Raw genomic sequence first — 21,894 nt, 5'->3', positions numbered from 1 at the left:
GAACGTCACGCTCCGGCAGAGCTGCAGGTTCTCGCCGTAGAAGCGGATGTTCCCGCAGCAGTCCCCAAGATCAACGCCACGAGTGCTGAGGAGCAGTCTGCTCCGGCAAGCCCTAGGGTTTGTTCCGTTGAAGCAGAAGCTCCCGACAAGTTTTGCTGCGGCAAGCTTGCCGGGGAATGTCAAGCTCCGGCAGAGGCTCAGGTTCTCGCCGTAGAAGCGGACGTTCCCGCAGCCGCAGATTTGCCTTTAGTCCTTGTTGTCGAGCCACAAGCTCCAGCATGGGCACAGCAGATTGTCCATTTCCTTCAGACAGGAGAACTTCCCGAAGAGCAAGAAGAAGCCGAAAGAGTAGCCCGGCGGTCAAGTATGTACCAGTTTGTCGACAAGACACTGTACAGAAGAAGACTCAACGGTGTGAAATTGAAGTGTATTCACTGGGAAGACGGACAAAAGCTATTGGTAGAGATACATGGAGGCATATGTGGTCACCACATTGGCGCAAGAGCACTTGTCGGCAAAGCATTCCGGCAAGGTTTCTTTTGGCCAACAGCCCTCCAGGATGCAACTGCACAAGTAACCAAGTGTGAAGCGTGCCAGTTTCATTCCAAGCAGATACACCAACCAGCTCAAGCTCTCCAGACGATCCCTTTATCCTGGCCATTTTCGGTCTGGGGGCTCGACATCCTCGGGCCCTTTCCCCGAGCTGTTGGGGGCTTTGAGTACTTGTACGTTGCAATTGACAAGTTCACAAAGTGGCCGGAAGTGGAACCAGTGAGGAAGGTGACAGCACAGTCAGCCATCAAGTTCTTCAGGTCGATTGTTTGCCGCTTCGGGATCCCTAACAGGATAATCACCGACAACGGTACACAATTTACAAGCCGCACCTTCATGCAGTACGTCCAAGATCTTGGCGCCAAGATCTGCTTCGCTTCTGTTGCTCACCCGAGAAGCAACGGTCAAGCGGAGAGGGCAAATGTTGAAGTGCTGCGCGGGCTCAAGACCAGAACTTTCGACAGGTTGTACAAGTGCGGAAGAAACTGGATCGAGGAGCTGCCGGTGGTTCTTTGGTCGATCAGGACGACGCCAAATCGAGCCACTGGCCAGACACCTTTCGCTCTAGTCTATGGAGCAGAGGCAGTTATCCCCACGGAACTCGTATACGGGTCACCTCGAGTGCTCTCTTATGATGAGCTTGAGCAAGAGCAGCTGCGACAAGATGACGCGCTGCTCCTTGAGGAAGACCGTCTTCAGGCTGCTGTGCGAGCTGCTCGCTACCAGCAAGCTTTGCGCCGCTACCATAGCTGCAAAGTTAACGCCAGAAGTCTCGAGGAAGGCGACCTTGTTCTTCTGCGCGTTCACTCCGCCAAGAATTCCAACAAGTTGACGCCGAAGTGGGAAGGCCCTTACCGGGTGAAACGAGTCACTAGGCCTGGCCCTGTCCGCCTTGAGACCGAAGATGCCATTCCGGTGAGCAACTCCTGGAACATTGAGCATCTTCGTAAGTTTTACCCGTAAGGCGCGGTTGTCGGAACCTGTTCCGGCAACCACCTTTTGTACAAGTCTTGCCGCTGTTGCATGTAATCCTTTGTACAAAGCCGGGCACAGACCCCGTGCATAAGTAAAGCTCATGTGCCCCGCACATTTTGTCAATTTCATGCTTTCTATTTTTTAGCATATATGATCTGACACTTTGTGCAGCACCCGCTCCACGGTAAGCAATAACGAGCCATAAGGTTCCATATCTTTATTTTCTCTTCTTTCTTTTCTCTTAAGAAAAGGAAGGTTCCCTCGCCCACAAGTTTGCCGAGGGGGGGAAAGGAGAAGGAGATGATGGTATGGACCAGGTGTCGTTCAAGAAAGTTTCGCCTTGCCGGGAAGCAAACAACAGAAAAGCTAAGTTGCCAAAGTTTGAGCAATCAATTTTTTTAAATTTTAAGTTATCTCCCTTGAACGACCGCACTTTGTATGGAAAACCTGTGCGCGGAGGAACCAACTCGTGGCTAGTTGCGCCCTTATTTTGTTTCGAGTCCGCTCAACAACTTAAGTGAGCTGCGACTAGTTGCGACAAGGTTTCTTGCCGGTAGCGGCACCGCCAACAGGCTGCTGACGTTCCGCACTCAGCGCTCGCGGCTCAGGTGCCTGCACCGGCAAGTTCCCTAAAAGCGTAGGGCAAAAACATACAAAGGGAGGAATCAAGTAAAGGGAGTAACGTTGCAATCATTGCCCAGAATAGAGTTATATTACAGAGGTAGCTTGTCGCAGCTCTAACAGACTGTTTTCATGACATGGTAAGCAGTGACAAGGAAAGAAGAAATGGGCGGCCTAATCTACGCGATCGCCTTCGACTCGCTTGATCCCGCTCACCTTGTCCACAATGGGTGCGACAAGGGCCTTGAGCTCCTCTAGATCAGCCTCCGGTGGCAAGGTCCTGAGGATGTTGGTGAGGCGGAGGCCCGGATCGCGGAAGGCCACCTTCATCAACACTTTCTGGAGAGCCCCTGCGCAGATCTTGCGCGATTCGTCGGCCAGCTGCTTGGGGATCCTCTCCCAGAGTCGCTGGAGGGCTGTCGCCACGCCCTTGAAGAACAGGACGAGCTTGGCGCTGGGTTGGAGGTTGTCGTCGGAGGGATACCCAAGATCTTGTTGGGTTTCGTAGTAATTTCAAAAAATTTCCTACGCACACGCAAGATCATGTGATGCATAGCAACGAGGGGGAGAGTGTTGTCTACATACCCAACGCAGACCGACTGCGGAAGCGATGACACGACGTAGAGGAAGTAGTCGTATGTCTTCACGATCCAACCGATCAAGCACCGAAACTATGGCACCTGCGAGTTCGAGCACACGTTCAGCTCGATGATGATCCCCGGACTCCGATCTAGCAAAGTGTCGGTGAAGAGTTCCTTCAGCACGACGGCGTGGTGACGATCTTGATGTACTACAGCAGCAGGGCTTCGCCTAAACTCCGCTACAGTATTATCGAGGTATATGGTGGCAGGGGGCACCGCACACGGCTAAGGAATAGATCTCAAGGATCAACTTGTGTGTCTTTGGGGTGCCTCTACCTCAGTATATAAAGGAGCCAAGGGGGGAGGGGGCGCCGGCCAGGAGGAGAGGGCGCAGGAGGAGTCCCACTCCTTCCGGGAGTAGGACTCCCCTCCAATCCTATTCCAACTAGGATTCCGCAAAGGGGGAAAGAGGGAGAAGGGTGGCCGGCCACCTCTCCTAGTCCTAATAGGACTAGGGGAAGGGGGGAGGCACGCAGCCCTTGTGGGCAGCCCTTTCACCTTTCCACTAAGGCCCATGAAGGCCCATATGGCTCCCGGGGGGTTCCGGTAACCTCCCGGTAACCCGGTAAAATCCCGATTTCACCCGGAACACTTCCGATATCCAAATATAGGCTTCCAATATATCAATCTTTACGTCTCGACCATTTCGAGACTCCTCGTCATGTCCGTGATCACATCCGGGACTCCGAACAACCTTCGGTAAATCAAAATGCAAAAACTCATAATGAAACTGTCATCGTAACCTTAAGCGTGCGGACCCTACGGGTTCGAGAACAATGTAGGCATGACCGAGACACGTCTCCGGTCAATAACCAATAGCGGGACCTGGATGCCCATATTGGCTCCTACATATTCTACGAAGATCTTTATCGGTCAGACCGCATAACAACATACGTTGTTCCCTTTGTCATCGGTATGTTACTTGCCCGAGATTCGATCGTCGGTATCCAATACCTAGTTCAATCTCGTTACCGGCAAGTCTCTTTACTCGTTCCGTAATACATCATCTTACAACTAACATATTAGTTGTAATGCTTGCAAGGCTTATGTGATGTGTATTACCGAGAGGGCCCAGAGATACCTCTCCGACAATCGAAGTGACAAATCCTAATCTCGAAATACGCCAACCCAACATATACCTTTGGAGACACCTGTAATGCTCCTTTATAATCACCCAGTTACGTTGTGACGTTTGGTAGCACCCAAAGTGTTCCTCCGGTAAATGGGAGTTGCATAATCTCATAGTCATAGGAACATGTATAAGTCATGAAGAAAGCAATAGCAACATACTAAACGATCGGGTGCTAAGCTAATGGAATGGGTCATGTCAATCAGATCATTCAACTAATGATGTGACCTCGTTAATCAAATAACAACTCATTGTTCATGGTTAGGAAACATAACCATCTTTGATTAACGAGCTAGTCAAGTAGAGGCATACTAGCGACACTTTGTTTGTCTATGTATTCACACATGTATTATGTTTCCGGTTAATAAAATTCTAGCATGAATAATAAACATTTATCATGATTATAAGGAAATAAATAATAACTTTAGTATTGCCTCTAGGGCATATTTCCTTCAGTCTCCCACTTGCACTAGAGTCAATAAGCTAGATTACACTGTAATGATTCTAACACCCATGGAGCTTTGGTGCTGATCATGTTTTGCTCGTGGAAGAGGCTTAGTCAACGGGTCTGCAACATTCAGATCCATATGTATCTTGCAAATCTCTATGTCTCCCACCTGGACTAGATCCCGGATGGAGTTGAAGCGTCTCTTGATGTGTTTGGTCCTTTTGTGAAATCTGGATTCCTTTGCCAAGGCAATTGCACCAGTATTGTCACAAAAGATTTTCATTGGACCCGATGCATTAGATATGACACATAGATCGGATATGAACTCCTTCATCCAGACTCCTTCGTTTGCTGCTTCCGAAGCAGCTATGTACTCCGCTTCACATGTAGATCCCGCTACGACGCTTTGTTTAGAACTGCACCAACTGACAGCTCCACCGTTTAATGTAAACACGTATCCGGTTTGTGATTTAGAATCGTCCGGATCAGTGTCAAAGCTTGCATCAACGTAACCTTTTACGGTGAGCTCTTTGTCACCTCCATATACGAGAAACATATCCTTAGTCCTTTTCAGGTATTTCAGGATGTTCTTGACCGCTGTCCAGTGATCCACTCCTGGATTACTTTGGTACCTCCCTGCTAAACTTATAGCAAGGCACACATCAGGTCTGGTACACAGCATTGCATACATGATAGGTCCTATGGCTGATGCATAGGGAATATATTTCATATTCTCTCTACCTTCTGCAGTGGTCGGGCATTGAGTCTTACTCAACTTCACACCTTGTAACACAGGCAAGAACCCTTTCTTTGCTTGATCCATTTTGAACTTCTTCAAAATTTTGTCAAGGTATGTGCTTTGTGAAAGTCCAATTAAGCGTCTTTACCTATCTCTATAGATCTTAATGCCTAATATGTAAGCAGCTTCACCGAGGTCTTTCATTGAAAAACTTTTATTCAAGTATCCCTTTATGCTATCCAGAAATTCTATATCATTTCCAATCAGCAATATGTCATCCACATATAATATCAGAAATGCTACAGAGCTCCCACTCACTTTCTTGTAAATACAGGCTTCTCCGAAAGTCTGTATAAAACCAAATGCTTTGATCATACTATCAAAACGTTTATTCCAACTCCGAGAGGCTTGTACCAGTCCATAAATGGATCGCTGGAGCTTGCACACTTTGTTAGCTCCCTTTGGATCGACAAAACCTTCTGGTTGCATCATATAAAACTCTTCTTCCAGAAATCCATTCAGGAATGCAGTTTTGACATCCATCTGCCAAATTTCATAATCATAAAATGAGGCAATCGCTAACATGATTCGGACGGACTTAAGCATCGCTGCGGGTGAGAAGGTCTCATCGTAGTCAATCCCTTGAACTTGCCGAAAACCTTTTGCGACAAGTCGAGCTTTGTAGACAGTAACATTACCATCAGCGTCAGTCTTCTTCTTAAAGATCCATTTATTCTCAATTGCTTGCAGATCATCAGGCAAGTCAACCAAAGTCCATACTTTGTTCTCATACATGGATCCCATCTCAGATTTCATGGCTTCAAGCCACTTTTCGGAATCTGGGCTCACCATCGCTTCTTCATAGTTCGTAGGTTCATCATGATCTAGTAGCATGACTTCCAGAACAGGATTACCGTACCACTCTGGTGCGGATCTTACTCTGGTTGATCTGCGAGGTTCAGTAGTATCTTGATCTGAAGTTTCATGATCATTATCATTGGCTTCCTCACTAACTGGTGTAGGTGTCACTGAAACAGTTTTCTGTGATAAACTACTTTCCAGTAAGGGAGCAGGTACAGTTACCTCGTCAAGTTCTACTTTCCTCCCACTCACTTCTTTCGAGAGAAACTCCTTCTCTAGAAAGGATCCATTCTTGGCAACGAATGTTTTGCCTTCGGATCTGTGATAGAAGGTGTACCCAACAGTTTCCTTTGGGTATCCTATGAAGACACATTTCTCCGATTTGGGTTCGAGCTTATCAGGTTGAAGCTTTTTCACATAAGCATCGCAGCCCCAAACTTTAAGAAACGACAACTTTGGTTTCTTGCCAAACCACAGTTCATAAGGCGTCGTCTCAACGGATTTTGATGGTGCCCTATTTAACGTGAATGCGGCCGTCTCTAGAGCATAACCCCAAAACGATAGCGGCAAATCAGTAAGAGACATCATAGATCGCACCATATCTAGTAAAGTACGATTACGATGTTCGGACACACCATTACGCTATGGTGTTCCGGGTGGCGTGAGTTGCGAAACTATTCCATAGTTTTTCAAATGTACACCAAACTCGTAACTCAAATATTCTCCTCCACGATCAGATCGTAGAAACTTTATTTTCTTGTTACGATGATTTTCAACTTCACTCTGAAATTCTTTGAACTTTTCAAATGTTTCAGACTTATGTTTCATTAAGTAGATATACCCATATCTGCTTAAATCATCTGTGAAGGTGAGAAAATAACGATATCCACCACGAGCCTCAATATTCATCGGACCACATACATCGGTATGTATGATTTCCAACAAATCCGTTGCTCTCTCCATAGTACCGGAGAACGGTGTTTTAGTCATCTTGCCCATGAGGCACGGTTCGCAAGTACCAAGTGATTCATAGTCAAGTGGTTCCAAAAGTCCATCAGTATGGAGTTTCTTCATGCGCTTTATACCGATATGACCTAAACGACAGTGCCACAAATAAGTTGCACTTTCATTATCAACTCTGCATCTTTTGGCTTCAACATTATGAATATGTGTATTACTACTATCGAGATTCAATAAGAATAGACCACTCTTCAAGGGTGCATGACCATAAAAGATATTACTCATATAAATAGAAAACCATTATTCTCTGATTTAAATGAATAACCGTCTCGCATTAAACAAGATCCAGATATAATGTTCATGCTCAACGCTGGCACCAAATAACAATTATTTAGGTCTAATATTAATCCCGAAGGTAGATGTAGAGGTAGCGTGCCGACCGCGATCACATCAACTTTGGAACCGTTTCCCACGCGCATCGTCACCTCGTCCTTTGCCAGTGCCCGCTTATTCCGTAGTCCCTATTTCGAGTTGCAAATATTAGCAACAGAACCAGTATCAAATACCCAGGTGCTACTGCGAGCTCTAGTAAGGTACACATCAATAACATGTATATCACATATACCTTTGTTCACCTTGCCATCCTTCTTATCCGCCAAATACTTGGGGCAGTTCCGCTTCCAGTGACCAGTCTGCTTGCAGTAGAAGCACTCAGTTTCAGGCTTAGGTCCAGACTTGGGTTTCTTCTCCTGAGCAGCAACTTGCTTGCCGTTCTTCTTGAAGTTCCCCTTATTCTTCCCTTTGCTCTTTTTCTTGAAACTAGTGGTCTTGTTAACCATCAACACTTGATGCTCCTTCTTGATTTCTACCTCCACAGCTTTCAGCATTGCGAAGAGCTCGGGAATAGTCTTGTTCATCCCTTGCATATTATAGTTCATCACGAAGCTCTTGTAGCTTGGTGGCAGTGATTGGAGAATTCTGTCAATGACGCAATCATCCGGAAGATTAACTCCCAATTGAATCAAGTGATTATTATACCCAGACATTTTGAGTATATGCTCACTGACAGAACTGTTCTCCTCCATCTTGCAGCTATAGAACTTATTGGAGACTTCATATCTCTCAATCCGGGCATTTGCTTGAAATATTAACTTCAACTCCTGGAACATCTCATATGCTCCATGACGTTCAAAACGTCGTTGAAGTCCCGATTCTAAGCCGTAAAGCATGGCACACTGAACTATCGAGTAGTCATCAGCTTTGCTCTGCCAGACATTCATAACATCTGGTGTTGCTCCAGCAGCAGGCCTGGCACCCAGCGGTGCTTCCAGGACGTAATTCTTCTGTGTAGCAATGAGGATAATCCTCAAGTTACGGACCCAGTCCGTGTAATTGCTACCATCATCTTTCAACTTTGCTTTCTCAAGGAACGCATTAAAATTCAATGGAACAACAGCACGAGCCATCTATCTACAATCAACATAAACAAGCAAGATACTATCAGGTACTAAGTTCATGATAAATTTAAGTTCAATTAATCATATTACTTAAGAACTCCCACTTAGATAGACATCCCTCTAATCTTCTAAGTGATTACGTGATCCAAATCAACTAAACCATGAACGATCATCACGTGAGATGGAGTAGTTTTCAATGGTGAACATTGTTTATGTTGATCATATCTACTATATGATTCACGCTCGACCTTTCGGTCTCCATGTTCCGAGGCCATATCTGCATATGCTAGGCTCGTCAAGTTTAACCTGAGTATTCTGCGTGTGCAAAACTGGCTTGCACCCGTTGTAGATGGACGTAGAGCTTATCACACCCGATCATCACGTGGTGTCTGGGCACGACGAACTTTGGCAACGGTGCATACTCAGGGAGAACACTTCTTGATAATTTAGTGAGAGATCATCTTATAATGCTACCGTCAATCAAAGCAAGATAAGATGCATAAAAAAGATAAACATCACATGCAATCAATATAAGTGATATGATATGGCCATCATCATCTTGTGCTTGTGATCTCCATCTCCGAAGCACCGTCATGCTCACCATCGTCACCGGCGCGACACCTTGATCTCCATCGTAGCATCGTTGTCGTCTCGCCAATTTTATGCTTCCACGACTATCACTACCGTTTAGTAATACAGTGAAGCATTACATCACGATTGCATTGCATACAATAAAGCGACAACCATATGGCTCCTGCCAGTTGCCGATAACTCGGTTACAAAACATGATCATCTCATACAATAAAATTCAGCATCATGCCTTGACCATATCACATCACAACATGCCCTGCAAAAACAAGTTAGACGTCCTCTACTTTGTTGTTGCAAGTTTTACGTGGCTGCTACGGGCTTAAGTAAGAACCAATCTCACCTACGCATCAAAACCACAACAATAGTTTGTCAAATAGACTCCGTTTTAACCTTCGCAAGGACCGGGCGTAGCCATACTTGGTTCAACTAAAGTTGGAGAGACAGTCGCCCGCAAGCCATCTCTGTGCAAAGCACGTCGAGGGAACCGGTCTCGCGTAAGCGTACGTGTAAGGTTGGTCCGGGTCGTCTCGTCCAACAATACCGCCGAACCAAAGTATGACATGCTGGTAGGCAGTACGACTTGTATCGTCCACAACTCACTTGTGTTCTACTCGTGCATATAACATCAACATAAATAACCTAGGCTCGGATGCCACTGTTGGGTTTCGTAGTAATTTCAAAAAATTTCCTACGCACACGCAAGATCATGTGATGCATAGCAACGAGGGGGAGAGTGTTGTCTACGTACCCAACGCACACCGACTGCGGAAGCGATGACATGACGTAGAGGAAGTAGTCGTACGTCTTCACGATCCAACCGATCAAGCACCGAAACTACGGCACCTCCGAGTTCGAGCACACGTTCAGCTCGATGACGATCCCCGGACTCCGATCCAGCAAAGTGTTGGGGAAGAGTTCTGTCAGCACGACGGCGTGGTGACGATCTTGATGTACTACAGCAGCAGGGCTTCGCCTAAACTCCGCTACAGTATTATCGAGGTATATGGTGGCAGGGGGCACCGCACACGGCTAAGGAATAGATCTCAAGGATCAACTTGTGTGTCTTTGGGGTGCCTCTACCTCAGTATATAAAGGAGCCAAGGGGGGAGGGGGCGCCGGCCAGGAGGAGAGGGCGCAGGAGGAGTCCTACTCCTTTCGGGAGTAGGACTCCCCTCCAATCCTATTCCAACTAGGATTCCCCAAAGGGGGAAAGAGGTAGAAGGGTGGCCGGCCACCTCTCCTAGTCCTAATAGGACTAGGGGAAGGGGGGAGGCGTGCAGCCCTTGTGGGCAGCCCTTTCACCTTTCCACTAAGGCCCATGAAGGCCCATATGGCTCCCGGGGGGTTCCGGTAACCTCCCGGTAACCCGGTAAAATCCCGATTTCACCCGGAACACTTCCGATATCCAAATATAGGCTTCCAATATATCAATCTTTACGTCTCGACCATTTCGAGACTCCTCGTCATGTCCGTGATCACATCCGGGACTCCAAACAACCTTCGGTACATCAAAATGCATAAACTCATAATGAAACTGTCATCGTAACCTTAAGCGTGCGGACCCTACGGGTTCGAGAACAATGTAGACATGACCGAGACACGTCTCCGGTCAATAACCAATAGCGGGACCTGGATGCCCATATTGGCTCCTACATATTCTACGAAGATCTTTATCGGTCAGACCGCATAACAACATACGTTGTTCCCTTTGTCATCGGTATGTTACTTGCCCGAGATTCGATCGTCGGTATCCAATACCTAGTTCAATCTCGTTACCGGCAAGTCTCTTTACTCATTCCGTAATACATCATCTTACAACTAACATATTAGTTGTAATGCTTGCAAGGCTTATGTGATGTGTATTACCGAGAGGGCCCAGAGATACCTCTCCGACAATCGGAGTGACAAATCCTAATCTCGAAATACGCCAACCCAACATATACCTTTGGAGACACCTGTAATGCTCCTTTATAATCACCCAGTTACGTTGTGACGTTTGGTAGCACCCAAAGTGTTCCTCCGGTAAATGGGAGTTGCATAATCTCATAGTCATAGGAACATGTATAAGTCATGAAGAAAGCAATAGCAACATACTAAACGATCGGGTGCTAAGCTAATGGAATGGGTCATGTCAATCAGATCATTCAACTAATGATGTGACCTCGTTAATCAAATAACAACTCATTGTTCATGGTTAGGAAACATAACCATCTTTGATTAACGAGCTAGTCAAGTAGAGGCATACTAGCGACACTTTATTTGTCTATGTATTCACACATGTATTATGTTTCCGGTTAATACAATTCTAGCATGAATAATAAACATTTATCATGATTATAAGGAAATAAATAATAACTTTATTATTGCCTCTAGGGCATATTTCCTTCAGATCTTCCATCCCCAGCTGCGCCAGCTCCTTGTCGATATCCATGGCGGCGTTCACCAGACTCTCCGTCCAGTGCGTCACATTCTCTCTGAAGGCGTTCTGGGCGGCGGCAGTACTCTCCAGCAGCGCCTTGTCGGCCTTGATTTCCTCCTTCAAGGCCGCCTCCCGCTTCTTGGCGCTGTCCAGAGTCTTGGTCGAAGTGGTTAGCTTCAACTCAAGATCCACGTTGGAGACCTTGGCGGCGCTAAGCTCTCTGCCCTTCTCGGCGAGATCGGCTTCTAGCTGCGCCACCTTCGTCTTCAATTCCTCCTTGGCGGCCTCGGCGGCGGTGGCGGCGACCTCTGCTTGTTTGAGGGCTTCGCCGAGCTTTCCCTCGCGTGCGGCAAGCTCCTCCTCGTGGGAGTCGAGGTTGACCTTCCGCTGCGCCAGCTCGCCCTCCTCCGTGGCTAGCTTCACAGCGGCAAGTCGCTGCCGCTCTTCAGCTTCGGCTTTCTCAAGAAGGAAGGCCTTCTGCGCTTCAGCGAGCTGCTCCCGCTCCTCCGCTAGGGATCGGAGGGCTTCCCGGTGGAAACCCCCAAGCTCCTCCACGCGCTTCTCGATATCAGCTCCCGCCTTCGCGACAAGCGCCTTGCGGGACTCCAGCTTGGCCTGCCGCGCGCGGTAGAGCGACATCAGTCTCCACAGCAGCCGCTCCTCCTCAGGCTCGTTGCTGCTGCTTGGCGCGTCAACCACCGTCAAACCAGCGGAGGCGAGCACTTCTCCGTCGAAGACCTCCCCCTCGACCGGCGCTCTGGAACTTGATGCCCAGGGAAGATTGATGAAGACGTCGTCGCCGGCCTTCAAATAGACGCCCGGCTGGGGCTCCTTGGAGCTTGGCGCTGCGGCTTCGGCGGATGGGTCGGCGGTCGGTGTAGCGCCTGGCGCTCCTGCGGCCTCTGGGCCGTCAGTACGATCGCCAGACTCCTCGCCAGTTGCTGCGGCGGCAGCCTTGGCGGCCTCTGCGCCGGCGGCGTCTCCAGCACCGGCTGATTCGTCGGCGGCGACCTCGGTCTCCATCTGCTCCGCAGTGGACGGATCTGACGACCGGAAAAGGGGAGAAGAGTCAAACAAAATCCAGCAAAAACCCAGAAAGATCAAGAAAAGAAGAACTCGAGGGAAGTTTGGAAGCGAGAGGAGTACCTGCACCAGGCTCTGCAGTCGTGGTCTCCGCCGTCGGGGGGCCGCTGGTGCTGTCCCTCGCCGGAGAACCCTCCCTTGCCGGAGACTTCTCCCTCACCGGGAAGCCTTCCCTTGCCGGAGAATTCTCCCTTGTCGGGGGATTCTCCCTTGGCTCCTGGTGGGGCTGCTCGGCTCCTACACAAGTCAACAAGCAAATATCAGCAAAGACAAGTACCCATGTGCGCCTCACTTCGGAAAGTAAATCATACACTTACGCTGGGGGCTGCCCTGGAGGAAAGTCGCCGGGTCCGGCAAGGTTGTCTCGGGCGCGCCACCTGCTGTCGCAGTGGGCTCGTCCTCGATGACGATCACCGGGACCTTGGCCCTCTTTGCCGCTCTCTGGGCCAGAGTCCTAAAGAAGAACAAGTTCAGGGAAAAAAGCAAGTGAGAAACAAGACAAACAGCAAGAATTGAAGAACTACAAATACAGCAAGAGAAGCTTACTCTTCTTCTACTTCTTTGTCGGAGATGAACGCGGTGAAGTCGAAGTCTGACCCATGTCCGGCGCGAGGAGGCGGAGGAGTGGCTTCCCTTGGCCGCTTGGCGGGAGCAGTGGCGGTGGTCTGAGGCGACCCCGCTCCAGCTGTCGGCGCGGCGTGAGCAGTGGCGGGGACTGAAGCGGTGGTCCGGCTAGACTCCGCTCCAGTTGCCGTCGCAGCATGAGGCGCTCCCGCGGCAACGGTGTTTGCCGCGGTGGAGCGTGTCACGCAGCGTGGCGACTGTTGACCCGCTTGCCGCTCCGCCACGTCACCGACCTTGCGGAGGCGCCTTCTTGGTGGAGATGGAGGCTCTGCTTGCAGCGAGCTGCCTGAAGATGAGGAGGAGGAGGAGTTGATTTCCAACGAGCCGCTTGTGTCCTTGGCGGGCTCGCTCGGCTCGGCGTCACGCCCGGCAAGCTCCTTCTTGCCGGCAGGCTCCCCTCGCTCGGCACGGCTTGCCGCCTCCGCTGCATCTGCTTCCTCCACAGTGAACCCAAACTCGCCCGCGGCTGCGGTTGCCGCTGCCTCCTCCAGCCTGGTGGTGATGAGCGCCATCTCCGCATCCGTGGTGTCGCGGGTGAGGCCGTCCTTCTCGTCGGGGCGGATTGGCACTTCCACCAAGTCGTCGAAGAACTGCTGCACGACGTCGTCTGCAGGCTCCTGCCAAGTTGGCACAATCCTGTGCGAGTCGCACTCCGGCATCATTGCACGGATGCGGTCGAGCGCAGAATTGTTGCACAACAGGACGACGCCCCCCGGCAACCTGAAGACCTCGGGATGTTGGGGGTCATACTTGAACAGCTCCTGCAGCATCGCGTTGAGCTCCAAGACTGTGAAGTTGTAATTGAGTCCTGGCCGCAGCCTCATGATGTCTGCCACATTCTTGAACTCCCAAGTGGGCCTCCCCCGTTCCTGCAGGGGGGCGATGCGGCGGCGAAGGAAGTCTGCGCCAACAGTAAGCCCGGCAAGCCTGAGGCGCAGGATCCTGGTGATGGCAATCTTCAGTCTGGCGTCTTCTGGGGCCACGTCACTCCAATCGCTACCGCGTGCTACTGGGGTTTGGCGCCGGGTGGTGAATGGCTGCGGGCTCTCCTCATCAATCCAGCACCAATCTGCCCTCCACTCCTCCCACTTGCCGCGGAATTCTCCCTCCAGATACGTCTCCTTCTTGCCGGCCCTTGAGATCCAGGCGATTCCGCCGGATAGAGGCTCTCCTCTCTCTACTCGGGGTATGAAAAAGTGGCGGAAGAGGGCTACGTTGGGAATAACTCCGACAAAGTTTTCGCAGAGGTGTGCGAAAACTGCCATTGTCAGGACGGCGTTGGGGGTGAAGTCGAGGAGGTGGAATCCATAGGTATTCATGATGTCGCAGAAGAAATCAGAGAAGGGCGGGCAGAGCCCGCAGTAGAAGAACAGAGCAAAGAAGGGGTATCCATTCCGGGCCTTCTTCCAAGCGGCGGCGGGGAGTACCTTTGTGCACGGATGCGCGCGCATCTCCGCTGACCAGAAAAGGTAGTAGTTCTCCCTCAACTCCTTCGCGCCAAGCTTGGGGGGGAAGACGGACCGCTCCTTCCGCAGCGCCGCGAGCCGCTGCGCCTCGGTCGACTTCACGACCTTCCCCTTGTCGGCCTTTGGAGCCATGGTGGAAGCAGTGGAGGAGGTTGACGGCGTTGGTGGTGCTGGCGGCGAGGGGGGGCGGAGCGCTGCTCTCTCTCTCTCAGCTTTGGGAAGGCGAGGGAGCGGCGGAGATTTCTGAGATTGGAAGTGGCAACGGGCAAATGGGCAAACTACCCCTGTTTCCTCTGCTTATAAAGAGGGAGGAGGCGGACATTCCGCATTTCCAAATAAAGTAACCACCCACGACCCCTCCCACGACGCCGCATTCGACGCGTGCCGTTCGAGGAGGGCGCGGTGGATACGGAGTGAGATACGGCGTAACCTAGGCCACGCGTGCCCGTGCCTTGTTTTGGGCCTGGCCCAACAGCGCTCGGCACCGTGTATGGCCCAGGCCCAGGGGCTCCTGTCGGTGTACTAGAGTAGGGGTACCCTAGTATCCCGAACTTGTGCACGGGCAGTCGCAGCATTCCACGGCAAGGCTTGCCGGGTGACCGCCAAGGTCCTCCATGGTTCCTTTGGAGCCATTCAAGAACAAAGTGTCCGATCCAAGAAGACAAGACCCCGACAAGAGGAGCTTGCCAGGAAGGCTAACAAAAGCATCTCAAGACCCCGGCAAGAGGAGCTTGCCAGGAAGGCCATCCAAGGCATCTCAAGGAACTTGCCGCGGCGCACCATGCGCCCCGGCAAGGCCCGGTGAGCGACAAGCTCCCGGACGCGACAAGACAACAACCGCGGCAAGGCGCTTGCCGCGGCAAGCCACCTCTCCGTGCCCGCGCTCCAGCACATCCACCAACGTGTCGCTCTGGGGCCCTTCCAGGCGTACGTGGCGGAAGGCTGTGCAGCTAGGGGCGTGCGGTGGCAAGCGGCGCTGACAAGATCGCCATCGTGGCGGACAGTGGCGTCCCTGGCGGTCCCTTTTCACACTGTTTAGGCGACACAGATGGGCATTTAAGGCCCTTGTCCCCTGCCGTCAGGGTTAGGTATGATACACTGTAGCGGGTAGCTGTGCCTACCGCAGCACCTTTCCATTTTTGCCCTTTACCTCCGTTGCCACCTGTCGGTGACCCCTTGAGCATATAAAAGGAGGCCCGTGTGCAACGTGGAGGGGGGTTAGCCAGTTCACAGAACACTCACGCTCGGTCTCCTTAGCTGCTGGTGTGTACTGTAGCACTCTGCGCTCCCGAGCAAAAAATCAATACAAACCACAAAGCAGGAGTAGGGTTTTACGCATCCGTGCGGACCGAACCTGGGTAAATCGCTCGCGTGCATCGCCTCGATTTGCTCTTTGCACGACCTCCGCCCCCGCCGAACCGAAAGGGACCCGGTCCGCCGGTCCCATAGGTGCCCGTGGATCAGTACCCCGGCACTCATGATCTTTAATTTTAATTTCTATTGTAGGTTCCCACTCATCATAAAGTTTTCTAGGGATAGAAACTTCCAACTCAAGTTTTTCTTCACAAGATTGCATCAAAGCATCAACGATATGTTTAGTAAAAGCTTTATTTTGACTATAAGCATGAGGAGAATTTAGCGCGGATTGCAACAAGGAAACACAATCTATCAAAGAGCAATTATCGTAATTAAATTCCTTGAAATCCAAAATAGTGGGTTCCTTTATATATAAAGTTTTGACCTCTTCAATCCCACATTTACCAATTTTTGCATCAAGATCTAAGAACTCCGATTTTTTGGAACGCCCTCTAGGTAGAGGTGGCTCATCTTTAGTCCCATCATTATCAAGATCCATATTGCAAAACAACGATTTAATAGGAGACACATCAATAACTTTTAGATCTTCATCTTTATTTTCATAGAAACTAGAAGAACACGCTTTCACAAAGCAATCTTTCTTAGCACGCATCCTAGCGGTTCTTTCTTTGCACTCATCAATGGAAATTCTCATGGAATTGAGAGACTCATTGATATCATGCTTAGGTGGAATATATCTAAGTTTCAAAGAATCAACATCAAGAGAAATTCTATCAACGTTCCTAGCCATCATCAACCTTAAGCAATTTTTCTTCAAGCAAAGCATTGAAATTCTTTTGCGAATTCATAAACTGCTTAACAGTAGTCTCAAATTCAGAGGGCATCTTATTAAAATTTCCATGAGAATTGTTGTAGGAATTACCATAATTATTAGAGGAATTACTAGGGAATGGCCTAGAATTAAAATTACCTCTATATGAGTTGTTACCAAAATTGCTCCTACCAACAAAATTCACATCCATAGATTCATTATTATTCTCAATTAAAGTAGACAAAGGCATATCATTAGGATCAGTAGGAGCACTCTTATTAGCAAAAAAATTCATAAGTTCATCCATCTTTCCACTCAAAACATTAATTTCTTCTATCGCATGCACTTTTTTACTAGTAGATCTTTCAGTGTGCCATTGAGAATAATTAACCATAATATTATCTAGGAGTTTAGTAGCTTCTCCTAAAGTGATTTCCATAAAAGTGCCTTCCGCGGCAGAATCTAAAAGATTTCTAGAAGCAAAATTCAATCCGGCACTAAAATTTTGTATAATCATCCAAAGATTCAAACCATGTGTAGGGCAATTACGTATCATTAATTTCATCCTCTCCCAAGCTTGTGCAACATGTTAATGATCAAGTTGCTTAAAATTCATAATATCATTTCTAAGAGAGATGATTTTAGCGGGAGGAAAATACTTAGAGATAAAAGAATCTTTGCACTTATTCCATGAATCAATGCTATTTTGAGGCAAAGACGAAAACCAAGCTTTAGCACGATCTCTGAGCGAAAACGGAAAAATAGCTTAAGTTTAACAATACCATTATCCACATATTTATTCTTTTGCATATCACACAAATCAACAAAGTTGTTTAGATGGGTACGACATCTTCACTAGGAAGGTCGGCGAATTGATCTTTCATGACAAGATTCAACAAAGCAGCATTAATTTCACAAGATTCAGCATCGGTAAGAGGAGCAATCGGAGTGCTAAGAAAATCATTGTTGTTGGTATTAACAAAGTCACACAATTTAGTATTATCTTGAGCCATCGTGACAAGCAAGCAATCCAACACACGAGCAAACAAGAAGCAAGCGAAAAAGAGGCGAACAGAAAAAGAGAGGGAGAATAAAACGGCAAGGGTGAAGTGGGGGAGAGGAAAACAAGAGGCAAATGGCAAATAATGTAATGCGAGGGATAAGAGTTTGTGATGGGTACTTGGTATGTCTTGACTTGTGCGTAGACTCTCCGGCAATGGCGCCAGAAATGGCTCATTGTCGGGAGTCAAATCTTGACTTGACTTGGCGTGAATCTCCCTGGCGACGATGCCAGAAATCCTTCTTGCTACCTCTTGAGCACTGCGTTGGTTTTCCCTTGAAGAGCAAAGGGTGATGCAGTTAAGTAGCGTAAGTATTTCCCTCAGTTTTTGAAATCCAGTAGGAGATCACGCTCGAGTCCCACACACCTACACAAACAAATAAGAACCTCGCAACCAACGCGATAAAGGGGTTGTCAATCCCTTCACGGTCACTTACGAGAGTGAGAGCTGATAAATATGATAAGATAATATTTTTTCTATTTTTATAATAAAGAGAAATAAAGATGCAAAGTAAAATAAATGGCAATAAAAATAACTAAGTGTTGGAAGATTAATATGATGGAAGATAGACCCCGGGGCCATAGGTTTCACCTGTGGCTTCTCTAAGAGCATAAGTATTACGGTGGGTAAACGAATTACTGTCGAGCAATTGATAGAATTGAGCATAGTTATGAGAATATCTAGGCATGATCATGTATATATGCATCACGTCCGCGACAAGTAGACCGAAACGATTCTGCATCTACTACTATTACTCCACACATCGCCCGCTATCCAGCATGCATCTAGAGTATTAAGTTCATAAGAACAGAGTAATGCTTTAAGTAAGATGACATGATGTAGAGGGATAAACTCATGCAATATGATATAAACCCCATCTTTTTATCCTCGATGTCCATAATACAATATGTGCCTTGCTGCCCCTGCTGACACTGGGAAAGGACACCGCAAGATTGAACCCAAAGCTAAGCATTTCTCCCATTGCAAGAAAGATCAATCTAGTAGGCCAAACCAAACTGATAATTCGAAGAGACTTGCAAAGATAAACCAATCATACATAAAATAATTCAGAGGAGATTCAAATATTGTTCATAGATAAACTTGATCATAAACCCACAATTCATCGAATCTCGACAAACACACCGCAAAAGAAGATTACATCGAATAGATCTCCAAGAAGATTGAGGAGAACTTTGTATTGAGATCCAAAGAGAGAGAATAAGCCATCTAGCTAATAACTATGGACCCATAGGTCTGAAGTAAACTACTCACACATCATCGGAGAGGCCATGGAGTTGATGTAGAGGCCCTCCGTGATCAATGCCCCCTCTGTCGGAGCTCCGGAAAAGGCCCCAAGATGGGAACTCTCGGGTACAGAAGGTTGCGGTGGTGGAATTAGGTTTTCGTGGTGCTCCTGGATGTTTGGGGGTATGTGGATATATATAGGAGGAAGAAGTAGGTCGGTGGAGCAACAAGGGGCCCACGAGGTGGAGGGCGCGCCTAGGGGGGCAGGCGCGCCCCCTGCCTCGTGGCCTCCTCGGTTGTTTCTTGACGCCCACTCCAAATCTCCTGGATCACGTTTGTTGAGAAAATCACATTCCCGAAAGTTACATTCCGTTTGGACTCGGTTTGATATTCCTCTTCTGTGAAACACTGAAATAGGCAAAAAAACAGCAATTTGGGTTGGGCCTCCGATTAATAGGTAAGTCCCAAAAATGATATAAAAGTGTAAAATAAAGCCCATTAACATCCAAAATAGATAATATAATAGCATGGAGCAATCAAAAATTATAGATACGTTGGAGACGTATCAGATTCCCGTAGCATGCACGTATGGTGAACCGTTATGTGATGAAGTCGAAGCATGGTTTATTTTTTGATTGTGTTCCTTGTGAGTGGCGGTCGGGGACGAGCGATGGTCTTTTCCTATCAATCTATCCCCCTAGGTGCATGCGCATAGTACTTCATTTTGATAACTAATAGATTTTTGCAATAAGTATGTGAGTTCTTTATGACTAATGTTAAGTCCATGGATCATACGCACTCTCACCCTTCCACCATTTCTAGCCTCTCTAGTACCGCGCAACTTTCGCCGGTACCATACACCCACCATATACCTTCCTCAAAACAACCACCATACCTACCTATTATGGCATTTCCATAGCCATTCCGAGATATATTGCAATGCAACTTTCCATCATTTCGTTTATTATGGCACACTTCATCATTGTCATATTGCTTTGCATGATCATGTAGTTGACATCGTATTTGTGGCAAAGTCACCGTTCATAATTCTTTCATACATGTCACTTTTGTTTCATTGCACATCCTGGTACACCACCGGAGGCATTCATATAGAGTCATATTTTGTTCTAAGTATTGAGTTGTAATTCTTGATTTGTAAGTAAAATAAAAGTCAGATGATCTTCATTATTAGAGCATTGTCCCATGTGAGGAAAGGATGATGGAGACTATGATTCCCCCACAAGTCAGGATGAGACTCCGGACAAAAAAAAGAGGCCAAAAAAAGAGAAGGCCCCAAATAAAATAGAAAAATGTGAGAAAAGAGAGAAGAGGCAATGTTACTATCCTTTTACCACACTTGTTCTTCAAAGTAGCACCATGATCTTCATGATAGAGAGTCTCCTATGTTTTCACTTTCCTATACTAGTGGGAATTTTTCATTATAGAACTTGGCTAGTATATTACAGTGATGGGCTTCCTTAAATTGCCCTAGGTCTTCATGAGCAAGCGAGTTGGATGCACACCCACTTAGTTTCTTTTTGAGCTTTCATAAACTTATAGCTCTAGTGCATCCATTGTATGGCAATCCCTACTGACTCACATTGATATCTATTGATGGGCATCTCCATAGCCCGCTGATATGCCTCGTTGATGTGAGACTATCTCCTTCTTTTTGTCTTCTCCACAACCACCATATTCTATTCCACCTATAGTGCTATGTCCATGGCTCACGCTCATGTATTGCGTGAAAGTTAAAAAACTTTGAGAATATCAAAAGTAGAATCAATTGATTGGCTTGTCATCAGGGTTGTGCATGATTTGAATATTTTGTGTGATGAAGATGGAGCATAGCCAGGTTATATGATTTTGTAGGGATAAGCTTTCTTTGGCCATGTTATTTTGAGAAGACATAATTGCCTTGTTAGTATGCTTGACGTATTATTTTTTATGTCAATATTAAACTTTTGTTTTGAATCTTATGGATCTAAACATTCATGCCACAATAAAGAAAAATTACATGGATAAATATGTTAGGTAGCATTCCACATAAAAAATTCTATTTTTATCATTTACTTACTTGAGGACGAGCATGAATTAAGCTTGGGGATACTTGATACGTCTCCAACGTATCTATAATTTTTGATTGTTCCATGCTACTATATTATCTGTTTTGGATGTTTTATATGCATTATATGCTATTTTATATTATTTTGGGGACTAACCTATTAAAATAGAGCCCAGTGCCAGTTTCTGTTTTTCCTTGTTTTTGAGTTTTGCAGAAAAGGAATACCAAACGGAATAAAACCTCCGCGATGATTTTTCTTGGACCAGAAGATACCCAGGAGACTTGGAGTGCAAGTCAGAGGAGCCACGAGGCGGCCACAAGGGTAGAGGGCGCGCCCCCTACCTTGTGGGCCCCTTGGTGACCCCCTGACCTAGATCTTCCTCCTAAATATTCACATATATTCCCAAACCACCACAAGCATCCACGAAAACACTTTTCCACTACCGCAACCTTCTGTTCCCGTGAGATCCCATCTAGGGGCCTTTTCCGGCATCCTGCCGGAGGGGGATTCAATCACGGAGGGCTTCTACATCAACTCTATTGCCCTTCCGATGAAGTGTGAGTAGTTTACCACAGACCTACAGGTCCATAGCTAGTGTCTAGATGGCTTCTTCTCTCTCTTTGGTTCTCAATACCATGTTCTCTCGATGTTCTTGGAGATCTATCTGATGTAATCTTCTTTTGCGGTGTGTTTGTCGAGATCTGATGAATTGTGGATTTATGATCAACTTATCTGTGAATATTATTTGAATCTTCTCTGAATTCTTTTATGCATGATTTGATAACTTTGTAATTCTCTTCAAACTATCGGTTCGGTTTGGCTAACAAG

This window comes from Triticum urartu, chromosome 4A (genome assembly GCF_056163025.1).
Source record: "Triticum urartu cultivar PI428250 chromosome 4A, HENAU_Tu73, whole genome shotgun sequence".
NCBI classification, from domain to species: Eukaryota; Viridiplantae; Streptophyta; class Magnoliopsida; order Poales; family Poaceae; genus Triticum; species Triticum urartu.
This window is presented reverse-complemented; position numbering follows the sequence as displayed.